This window comes from Lutra lutra, chromosome 1, assembly GCF_902655055.1.
Source record: "Lutra lutra chromosome 1, mLutLut1.2, whole genome shotgun sequence".
Lineage (NCBI taxonomy): Eukaryota > Metazoa > Chordata > Mammalia > Carnivora > Mustelidae > Lutra > Lutra lutra.
Genome location: NC_062278.1, coordinates 205,652,938 through 205,665,174, shown reverse-complemented (window position 1 = coordinate 205,665,174; position 12,237 = coordinate 205,652,938). Strand labels below are relative to the sequence as shown.

The 12,237-nt window shown below is 43.9% G+C and overlaps 1 long non-coding RNA gene across 1 annotated transcript; it reads left to right on the top strand.

Annotated features, from left to right (window-relative positions):
• Nucleotides 1–389: 389 nt before the first annotated feature.
• On the top strand, nucleotides 390–7,563 carry LOC125080837 (uncharacterized). The gene is made up of 3 exons (XR_007121509.1): nucleotides 390–529; nucleotides 6,370–6,458; nucleotides 7,143–7,563. It is a non-coding gene; the product is annotated as an uncharacterized LOC125080837 (long non-coding RNA).
• Nucleotides 7,564–12,237: the final 4,674 nt, after the last annotated feature.

The following is a 12,237-nucleotide window of genomic DNA, read 5'->3' as shown; positions in this document are numbered from 1 at the left end:
TGGAAGAATAGCACTATAGGGGTGACTGCTCTGAGCAAGGCGGTGGTCACAGCCCCGGAAGACATGGGGTCAACCCGTTGACTAAGTGGGATCAGGGCCCTTGGCACGGGGGCTGCACGCTCTGATTACTTGCGTCATGGCCCCAGCATGTGGGGGTCACAGTCACGGTTAGAGGGGCCACATTTCCCATCACTTGGAGTCAGTGCTCTGATCATGTGGCATCACGGTGCTGATCACATAAGGTCATGGCACTGTTCACACGCGGTGACAGCTCCCTGCACTTGGGGCTGGAGGGACGGAAGACCGTTCTGCTTCTGAACTACGCTTCCCCGCTGGCTGCACGCCGCGGGGTGACGCACTTCCTTTAGAATCCCGCCTCCTTCTGACCCACCTTCGGCGCCTAGGATCGCCGCACAGTCCTCCATCGGCTTGCCTACGCCACAGTCGCCCCTGCCCCCGCTTCGCCTTCCTGTCAGCCTAGGCTCGGAGGTGGGACCCGCGGGCTGTGCTCGGGGTTCGACGGCTCGCGGTGAGTCGGCCGACCGGTTCGGCGGGCCAAAGGGACAAGGGAGAGAGGAGGTGACCGGCCTACTTCCTCCCGCACTTGGACCTCAGGCGCCGAGCTGGTGTCAGCGGTGTCCTAGGCCTGGGCTGCCCCTCAGGATGTGGCGGTTGAGGCTGGGCGCTGTGCACGCTGCTGAGGACTCCTTCGACTGCTCACCTGCCCTGCGGTGGAGAGGCGTTGCCTTCCCCCTTGAGTCCTGGACACTGTCCATGGTGCTAACCGCCGCCGCCGGGAATCTCCGGCCGCCTCTGTCCGGGGGTCAGGCTACACCACCTGTTGTGGCGAGCACTACTGAGGAACTACATTTTAAATTTTACTTCTAATTAATTTGTAACTAAGTACTGGACACGTCTAAAATATTTCCCCATCAACCACAAGTTAATTAATTAAAACAATTTTAATTCCGGTATATTTAACAGACAATATTGCATTTCAGGTGTACAGTATAGTGATTCAACATTTCCATACATCACCCAGTGCTCATCCTGACAACTGCAGTCCTTAATCCGCATCTCCTGTTTCACCCATCCCCTGGCCCACCTCCCCTTTGGTAACCGTCAGTTTATTCTCTATACTTGAGTCTGTTTCATGGTTTGTCTCTATCTCTTATTTACCCCTTTGCTTGTTTGTTTTGTTTCTTAAATTTCACATATGAATGAAATCATATGGTATTTGTCTTTTTCTGGCAGACATATTTTGCTTAGCATTAAGCTCTCTAGGTCTGTCCATGTCAGAGCAAGTGGCAAGATTTCATTCTTTTTTTTTGCAGCTGAGTAATATTCCATTATATATAAATACCGCATCTTCTTTATCCATTCATCTCCTGATGAACACTGGGGCTGCTTCCATTAATTTGGCTATTGTAAATAATGCTGCTGTAAACACAGAGGTGCATGTATCCCTTTGAATTAGTATTTTTGTATTTTGGGGGTAAATAGTAGCATGATTACTGGATCATGGAGTAGTTCTATTTTTAACTTTTTGAGGGAACTCCATACTGTTTTCCGTAGTGACTGCACCAGTTTGCATTCCCACCAATAGTGCACAAGAGTTCCTATTTTTCTGCAACCTCACCAACACTTGTTGTTTCTTGTGTTTTTGATTTTAGCCATTCTGATGGGTATGAGGTGATACCTCATTGTAGTTTTGATTTACATTTCCCTGATGATGAGTGATGTTGAACATCATGTGTCTCTTTTCATGTGTCTGTTGGCCATCTGGATGTCTTCTTTGGAGAAATGTCTGTTTGTGTCTTCTGCCCCCACAAGTTTATTTATTTTTTGTTCTTGGTGAGACTACATTTTCCTTTAACCTTTGAAAATTTAAGGTCATTATTGAGATGTGCTTTGTCAAGTACACACTTGACAAAGAATATAAACTACTTATAACTTTTCGATATTGATTATGTGTTGAAATGATAGTATTTTATTTTTAAAAGTTTATTTTATTTATTTTAGTTTTTAAAAGATTTTATTTATTCATTTGACAGACAGAGATCACAAGTAGGCAGAGAGGCAGGCAGAGAGAGGGGGAAGCAGGCTCCCCACTGAGCAGAGAGCCAGATGCAGGGCTCGATCCCAGGATCCTGAGACCATGACCTGAGCCGAAGGCAGAGGCTTAACCCACTGAGCCACCCAGGTGCCCCTAAAAGTTTATTTTTTTTAATTTTAAAAGATTTTATTTATTTATTTGAGAGAGAGAGAGAGAGCAAGCAGAGGGAAGGGCAGAGGGAGAGGGAAAAGCAGACTTCCCACTGAGCAGGGAGCCTGACGTGGGGCTTAATCCCAAGACCCAGAGAGCATCACCTGAACTGAAGGCAGATGCTTAAATGACTGAGCCACCCAGGCACCCCTAAAGATTTTTTTTAAGTTTTTTTGAGAGAGAGGGAGAGCACACATGCAAATGAGCAGTGGGGAGGGGCAGAGAGAAGGGGAGAGAATTTTTTTTTTTTTTAAGATTTTATTTATTTATTTGAGAGAGAATGGGAGAGAGAGCATGAGCAGGGGCAGGGGCAGAGGGAGAGGGAGAAGCAGACTCCCTGCTGATCAGGGAGTCCAATGTGGGACCTGATCCCAGGACCCTGGGGTCATACTTGAGCCAAAAATGCAGACTGAGCCACCCAGGTGTCCCTAAATTCGCTTTCAACTGGCCAATCTAATTTGGTCTAGTTTTCATCTTGTTTCATCTGGTCTTCTTATTCTCTATGCTCACATTTTTGTTGATTCTGAGGACTATGTTAAAATTGCCTTAAAATAACCTGATTCAAATTAATCTTTACACTGAAACTTTGGATCCTATTGGATCCACTTCAGGCTTTGAAATGTTTTGCTACTCTTGATTCATCCTTTCCTTCCTTTCCATATATTTTTTTCTCTCATTGCTGAATCTTTTAAAGCAAATCCCATATAATATGGCATACCACTCTTAAGTATATCACAGTGCAACTCTACTAAATAAGGACAATTTTGCCTTACATAACCACAGTATCATTATCATATCTCACAAAATTATCAGTAGTGCTTCCATATCATTTAACACTTAGTCCATGTTCAGATTTACCTGAACATCTCAAAAAAGTCTTTTTGCAAACCTGAATCCGGATTCAGACAAGATCCACACATTCCATTTTTTTAAAATGTCTCTTAAATCTGTATCAATTTTTCCCTCTCCTGGTTTTTCTCCATGGGTCATGAATCTGTTTGTAATGCTCTAAATCTAGAATATAAATCTGTTTTAGATAACACCATAAGGTAATTTTTGCATAGATTATAAATCGGGAAAACACTTCCAAACTTTACCAAGAGGTGTTTATCAATATGAAAAAAAAAAATCACATCATCAATGGCAGTGCTGGTGGCAGTGTTTGAGTCACCACCTATACAGCACACCTGTGTCTATCACCAATAAAATAGGCACATGTGTGTAATCAAAAGACATCTGTATCTGTCTGCATTTGTAACTTCGTGTTCACGATGATCTGCCTACAGCTGTGAACATCTGATTGCTTTGTTATGTCTCTTAATGTAGTCCTGACAAGAAATTCATATTGAAATGCATAATGTTTTATTGTAAATTACTTTTTAAAATTCCTTTTTGGTATTTTGGATAAGGTATTCCATTATCTTAAAAATATTCTTTGTATGGGCACAATTTATTAAATATATATTTCATTTCAGGACAATAAATGAGATGTTAGAAATCAGGGTATATATCAGTGATATGTCTGGGAGGATGGTGTTCCCAACATAGGAAACAGCCAGTGCAAGGCTTCAGGAGGGGAGGTCAGCATGGCTCTGGTGGAGCAAACAAAGGGTGGAGAATAGATAGAGTCAGAGAGGCAGCAGATCACCAGAGAATGCGGAACCTTGCAGGCCCTCTGAGGAGCTTGGCTTTTACTCAGAACATTATGGACTTTTAAAATGAATGTTTTAAGTGAAGAGTCCTATTTATTAGAAATATAGAATAAATATAGACTAAAAAAGGAAGAGGAGTGCCTGGGTAGCTCGGTCGGTTGAGCCTCTGACTCTTGATTTGAGCTCAGGTCATGATCTCAGGGTTGTGAGATCAACAACCCCCATCTGTACTCAGGCTCTGTACTCAGCATGAACTCTGCCTGAGATTCTCTCTCCTTCTCCACCCCACTCTCCACCCCCTCTTGCCACCCCACCCTCCACTCTGCTCTTTAAAAAAGAGAAGGAAGAGAGAGAATTGGCTTTAGTCCCCCACTCCCACCCATTTCTTCTATTCCTGATCTCAGGGCAGAGCTCTCCAGGCCCCAGGGAATACTACCTTTGGAATGGGTGAGGATCCTTTTAGGACTGGGTTCAGTACCTCCTCTGGAGCAGCGTGACTTAGCTACCCCCCCCCCCCACTTTGTCCTGAGTCAGTGCAGTTGGGCTGGTGTTTGAACATCTCCTGATCAGGATGTCTTGGTGGCAGCTTTACAGCCCTAGACTGCCTCCAGATTTAGTTTATACGCGAAATTGGGTTAGCTTTCCCCTCAGAAGACTGCATCTGTGTCCGGGGCTTAATTCTTGTTATTTTCTGCAAAAACCTAGTCAAGGCAGCAAGAGTGTCATTTTTTGCTTAGAAGCTTTTTTCTCTACCTTTAAGGACAGATTTAGTAGGATATAAACCTTTGTATGCTAAGTAGTCAGAGTTATCTGTGGTTTGTTTAAGAGCACATCCTGAGGGGCGCCTGGATGGCTCAGTGGGTTAAAGCCTCTGCCTTTGGCTCATGTCATGATCTCGGGGTCCTGGGATTGAGCCCTGAATCAGGCTCTCTGCTCGGCAGGGAGCCTGCTTCCCCTCTCTGTCTCAGCCTGCCTCTCTGACTACTTGTGATCTCTGTCTGTTGAATAAATAAATTAAAAAAAAAAAAAAAGAGCACATCCTGAATCCTGTCTTGTCTCTTCTTACTTTGTAGCTGTGGATAAGTTACTTACCCCCTCTAAATCTCAGTTTCCCCATCTATGAAATGATAATAGCAGAACTAAATTTGGTTTTCATGAAAAACATTATATAGCAAAATGCTGGGCCCATAGCAAGTGCTATTTATTTTTTTTTTAAATTTATATTAACATATAATGTATTATTAGCCCCAGGGGTACAGGTCTGTGAATCGTCAGGATTACACACTTCATAGCACTCACCATGCAGGTGCTATTTGTTATGGCAAATGGTCATGGTAATAACAACTCTTAGAATCCAAATGTCAGGTCATAAAGCAAAGACCACCAAAACTTACTAAAAAAAAAATTCTGAGTTTATTTAATTGTCAGATAAAGATATATATATATATATACCAGTAGAAAAACTTTTACTAAATAGTTCACAGAGAAATATCAGAGATATTTAAGGACTAGAAAGGCAGTTTTATGGCATTTGTGCTAATAAAAGATGAAAACTTTAGCATTCTGCATGGGATGGAATGAATCTGTGGGTCTGTACATATTTGGTGAAAACACTCCTTTTATTAATCAGGAAACAGTCTTCAGTTAGGGCCAATAAAGGGTCTGGTCTCCCATGATTTCAAAGAGTTCATGATTTATCATCTTTAGCTGGCTAGAAGAGTTGCAATCCAGTTTTGATGATTTCTTAGGTAAGTGCAGACAAACGGTAAAATTTCTGTAGGTGCTGATTTGTGGAAAACAGAGAAGAGCATATCTTGGACTAATTCGGGGGACCAAGAGCCAAGGTCATTAAGTCAGTTGTGCCTCCCTGTCTTTTATTTTGCTGAATCTCCACTTCCTGGTAGAATGATGCATACTAGTCCTCTAACGAGTATCTGTGAATGGATGGGGAAACTCAAATGTAGATTTCACATGTGCTCTTTAACCACTGTTCTATACTACCTTCTACATTGGAGGACATCCAGACTGAGTAACTCCTAAGTCACCTGTTCTTTCTTCCCATAGGAAAAGTCACAAAGGACATTCCCATTTAGTTCATAAAGATGGTTCTCTCTTATTGGAAACAAATGTTGTAGCTATTTGTGTCAGTGTAACTGGTTATGGCCTAGAAGATAATTTTAGTATAATTACAGATACTTATAGAGCTGAGATACCTCTGATGCTTGCTTGGAAGATTCCTTGTAAGATAATATGTACAGTAGGTTTTGCTGTGGGATTTTGGGGTTCAGGTAAAGGATGTAATATTTAAAAATTGCGGTACATAATCTGAATCTAATCATGGGAAAACATCAGGAATGCTCTCTATATATTCTAAAACATGAAGAATGTTCTTTAAAAATAGGGGGAGGAAACTAAAGAAACATGGTAACTAATTATAATATCTGATCCTAGACCAGATCCTGTACTGTTGGGAAAATGCTATAAAAGGACATTATTGGCTCAACTGACAAGATTGGAATATATATGAAACTTAGATACAGGTACGATGTAAATGTCAAATCTACGAAATTGATAACTGTATTGTAGTTATGGAAGAGAATACCCCTACTTTTATGATACACACCAAAGTATTTAGGGGTAAAGAACCATGACATATGCAGCATATTCTCAGATGTTTCAGAGAAAAAATATACATACATACACATGCATACACACACATGTATATATAACATCACACGTTAACAATAGGTAATTTGGGTAGAGGGTGCCCAGATATTCTTTGTATTGTTCTTAATCTTGCAACTATTCTGTACATTTGAAACTATTTCCATATAAAAAGTTTAAAGAAGTTGAATGGAAATGTAGGTCCTGTAAAGTATGGCTTGGGGAAAAGGACATGAGTCATTGTGAATGATTAATGGGCTAGCTCTTTTTTTTTTTTTTTTAAGATTTTATTTATTTATTTGACAGAGAGAAATCACAAGTAGGCAGAGAGGCAGGCAGAGAGAGAGGAGGAAGCAGGCTTCCCGCTGAGCAGAAAGCCCGATGTGGGGCTCGAACCCAGGACCTGGGATCATGACCTGAGCCGAAGGCAGCGGCTCAACCCACTGAGCCACCCAGGCGCCCCAATGGGCTAGCTCTTAACCATAAGACAAGGAAGAGGAGCCCAGTGAGCCTTTCCTATGACTACTCTGACTCAGAACTTCTTTCCCTCCTTTCTTCAGGAGAATCAAAACCGGAAGTTCATCCCTGGCCCTCCTGCTTTCTGGTCTTTGGCAAGCAGCAATTTCTCAGTCAACGCGAACTACTCAGTCATCCTGTAGTCCAGATTTATATTCAGTAAATCCACTCCAACCAGGAGATTGTTGCCCAGAGGACCAGCAGCAGCAGCAGCAGCAGCAGCAGCAGCAGCAGTGGCAACAGCATTCTGATAAAAACCACTGGGGGTCCAAAGAAAATCAAGAAAGAGGAGGTTCTCAACCCTTGTCTGGGAGTACAAATGAGAGGGGGACTTCTCTGGTTTTCCCTCACTCACCCCGGGGGACCATCCATAAGTAACCAGGCAGGCAGCCAAGTACTGAAGGTACAACTCAGTCCAGCTCATAGCACAAACTCTGGGGAAGTGCACAGAGTTCGCGAGAGGGCAGGAACAGTTGAGTTTGGAGAGCATGGACTAGATTATAGCTAGAAGACAAACCTATTCAGACACAAGGCAGTCACAGGGGGAACATGTGTGTGCAGGGAGTGTGGACGAGGTTTCAGCAGGAAGTCACATCTCATCAGACACGAGAGGACACACACAGAGGAAAAGCCTTGTGTGTAAGGGAGTGTGGATGAGCTTTTAGCTCGCAGTCACACCTCCTCTCACACCAGAGGACACACACAAGGGAGAAGCCCTTTGTGCATGCAGTATGTGGGCAAGGCATTAGTGAAAAGTAAGACCTTGTTAAGCACCAGAGGATTCACACAGGAGATAAGCCTTATGTGTGCAGGAACTGTGGAACTGTGGCCAAAGCTTTAGAGTGAAATCACACCTCATCCTACACCAGAGGATACATCCAGGGGACAAGTCTTTTGTCTGCAGGGAGTGTGGTTGGGGCTTTAGTGATAGATCAACCCTCATCACCCATTAGAAGACACATTCTGGGGAGAAGCCTAAAGTGTGGGGGGAGTGTGGGCAAGCTTTTAGCCACAAGACAGTCCCCACCAGAGAACACACACAGGAGAGAGGCTTTACAAGTGCATGGCGTGTGGCCGAGACTTTAGCCTCAAGTCTACTCTCAGCACATATCAGAGGACACACTCAGCGGAAAAGCCTTATTGCGTGTAGGGAATGTGGGTGAGGCTTTAGCTATAGGTCAGCCCTCATGAGACACCAGAGGACACACTCAGGAAAAAGCCCTGGGTGTGCAAGGAGCAAGGGTGTATGTTTAGCAACAAGTCAACCATCAGCCACACCAGAGGACACACTTAGGGGAGAAGCCTTGATTGTAAGGTTATGTGGACAAGGCTTTAGCTGGACATCACTCCTTGTCACAGAGCAGAGGACATGCTCAGGGAGAAGCCTGCATACAGGGAGTGCAAAGTGTTAGCTAGAGGTGACCTTGTAAGAAACACTGAGAGTCACATCTGTCCTCCATAAACCCCATTAGAGCTCGGAGAGGGCTTCAGGGACAGTCTTCTAACCCCTGACCCCTCTGTGAGTGTGAAGGTGGCAGAGGTCTAGTTTCTGAGAACAGAGGTACCAAGTGATGCTCTTTTTAGTGGTCTTTGCACCAGTCAACTAAATCTTACTTCCTTCTGCAAGTCCATTAACTTCCATTGACTTCAATGACACTCTCCTGTTTTATTTTTTTTCTATGTCCCTAACCTTTGCTGCATCCTCTTCTGCGCCCACCTTTAGTGATTACTCAGGGTTCAGTCTCTGGCCAGTAGTCTGCGGGACTCCTCAGCCGTGTCTTCCTGCTACCCCTCCAATCCCAAACCCAGGTCCGTTTAGCCACACCCCAAAAGGTCTTCAGTCTCAGGACTTAGACTTCATAATCGTGCTGCTTTGGCCCTCCCCTGGCAGGTGTAAGATTTCTTGCAATGTCCACCATCAGCCTGACAATACCAGGTTTCGGGGCTTTTAAGCATGGTGCCTTTAGAGCGACCCCGATATCTGTGCCCAGCCTTTCAGCTGCACACTCATATCTGTCCTCACTATGCTGCTAAAGCTCTTTGAACCAGAGCCATTCTTGCCTGTGTTACCTCCCCAGGGCCCAAATGGCCCCTCTTGGCCAACATAAAGGAAAGAAAAAATGTTTGTTTTCTATTAAAATCCACACAGACATTGTAGAGACACCACAGAGGCCTGGCATAGTGAGACCACTGTCAGATCCAGGAATCACAGGAAGAGATGCAGAGGTGACCAATGTCTAGGCCAGATAGCTTTGGGTTCCTTCCAGTCAGGAATCATTCCCTCCTGGGTCTGCCCCCCCACCTTTTTTTTTTTTTTTTTTTTTTTTAGTTTTTTTTGTTTGTTTGTTTTGAGGGAGAGAGAGCTTGTAGGCATGCATGTGAGTGGGTGGGGAGGGTTGGGGTGGAGGAGGAGGAAGAGAGGCAGAGGGAGAGAAACAGACTCCGTGCTAAGCATGGAGCCTGACACACCAGATCTCAGAATCCTGAGATCATGAATGAGCTGAGATCAAAAGTTGGACACTTGATTGACTGAGCCACCCAGGCACCCCTTCCTTTCTTGAAAAGGTATTGAAATCAGGTCTCTAATGGCCCAATCTCTACAATGACAGGCTCACGGTTTTGTGAGATCTTCAGAATAAAGGATTATGAGTGGAAGAAGGGATGGGGAAAGGAGGCAAACACTCCAAGGACAGTTGGGGTTCACAGAGGTTCCTACCCAGGGAGGAATAGCTGAAGTTTTGTTTTGTTTAAGATTCTTTTTATTTGTTTGAGAGAGAGAGACAGACAGAGAGAGAAAGAGAGCAGGCGAGGAGCAAATGGAGGACAAGCAGACTTCATGGTGAGTGCAGAGCTGGATGCAGGGCCCCATCCCAAGACCCTGAGACCATGACCTGAGCCAAAATCAAGAGTCAGACACTCAACCAACTGAGCCACCCAGGTGACCCTGGATCTCAAATCTTGCTTTTTCTTGGACAATAGACCTTACCTTAAAAATGGGTGCCTACATTTGGTTGGATCTTTGGCCTGGACTTGCATATATGAACAAGATTTTGAATCTTACCAGTGAGTTTTGGCAATGAAATTGACTTTCATCTTGTATCTCAGACCTGGATGTAGTTCTTAGATTTAGGCTTCTGCCTGGATTTGGATCTCAAATGTGAATATCAGACCTTAAAGACGAACCTTATTTCTGGACCCTGGCCCTATAATTCAGAATGGATAATACATGACCTTGGGACTAGAACTTGGATTTGGATCTCGGAGCTAGAACTCAACCTAGTATTAGATATTCAACCTGGACTTTAGACATGGATTTAATCTAGATCTTGGACTCAGCTTAGACCTGGGAAGTGTACCTAGAATTGGACCTTGGACCTGGTCCTTGAACCTCAACATTGGATCTGACTTTGGATCCAGACTTTGGGTCTTGACCTGACCTGGACTTTGGAAGTGTTTGAGTGTACCTCAACCTTGAACATGGGGCCTTGAATCTGGACTGTGAACCTGGACCTAGGTTTGACATTAAACACTAACATTGGACCTGAGCCTCAAATATGAACATAGATGTTGGACCTGGACCATGGACCTAGACTTGGATCTGGATCTTAGATATAATCTGTGGAACTGCACACTGACCTGCTCCTGAACCTTGCTGTAGGTGTTGGATGTGGAATTGGTTTGTAAATTAGTCCTGATATTAAACCTGGTCCTTGGGCATGGACTTTAATTAGGATTGTATCTTGGACCTCAGACTTGAACACTGAACATTTTAAACTTAGGTCTGCCCTTGGGACCTGAATGTAGGGTGTGTGTCTGCATTTGATCCTGGATACTTATGTTGGACCTGCGCTTTGGAAATGAACATGGATTTTGGACCCAGACTTTGACCTGATATATTGTAGACTTAAGGACCTTGTCCTCAAACTCTGGACCTGGACTTTGAAAGTGGAACCTCAGACTTGGGCCTGGATTTTGGACTTGGCCTTTAGATCTCAAACTGGTCCTTGGACATAGACTTGGGACCTTGGACTTGAACATCAAATCTCAACTGTGGAACTCTACCCATGATGTTGGACCTGTCCTCAGACTTGGTTTTTTGGAACTGTTACTTGAACTTCAACCTCTAACCTGAGACTTTGACCTCATGTCAAGACCTCGAACCTAGAAATCAGACCTACACCAGGACATGACCTTAGACCTGGAATGTTGATCTGAACCAGAATCCTAGACCTAGACTGGGGAACCTGGGTCTTAGACTGGAACCTTAGTTTGGAACTCAACTTGTCCTGGACATTAAACTCAGACATAGGATGACTTGGCTCTTGGAACTTACCTTTGACTTTGACTTAGAGGTCTAACTTTGGTCACAGAACTTGGACTTAGGGCATTTGTTTTGGTCTCTCTTGTGGGTGCTACCTCACCACGTTAGTATTTTTCCATGAGGGAGGGTAGCCTCAAATCTGGCTAGGAAAGAGAGTACTTCCCCTGGCTGGTTACTGATAGCTGGCACTCCTGATCAATTCTCTTTTGTCAGTTTGCTTGGTGTTTTAAGCAGGACTTCCTGTTTAGTCTGTTTAGTCATGGGAAAGAATAAGCCAGATGGGCCTGTCATGTTTCCAGTTTACAGTCTGGGAAATTCCTAGTCTGGATCACCTTGTGTTGTTGTGTAGGGAGACCCAAGATGCCCTGCTACCCTGCCCTGTTGTTCCTCTAGTCTGGAAGTCTCAAAGCAGTTCTTCTTTGGAGAACTTTTCAGAGTTCTCCTTGCATGTTTCTTAATGATTTTCAGGTTTACAGTTGTACTCAGCAGCGGGGAGCAGAGGTAAATGGGTCTACATACATCTACATTTTGTCTAGACTGAAAGTCACTGGTCATTGCTGTTCTAAGTTACTCTGTTCAGAGTTTTGCTATAAAGGTGAGCAGAAATATGGGACAGTGGCATGAAGGAGATGACGTATTAAGAAAGGTTTGCTTTTATTTATTTTTAATTTTTTACCCAAACATGTTTTCAAACATGTTTGAATTCAAAGGGGCTCAGCAGAGAGAGGTGAAAGTGCATTAGAGAAGAAAACCGAAAGAGCCAGGTGGGATTCAGAGCACATAGAAGGACTGGCTTAATGGAAAGCAGGACATTTCCT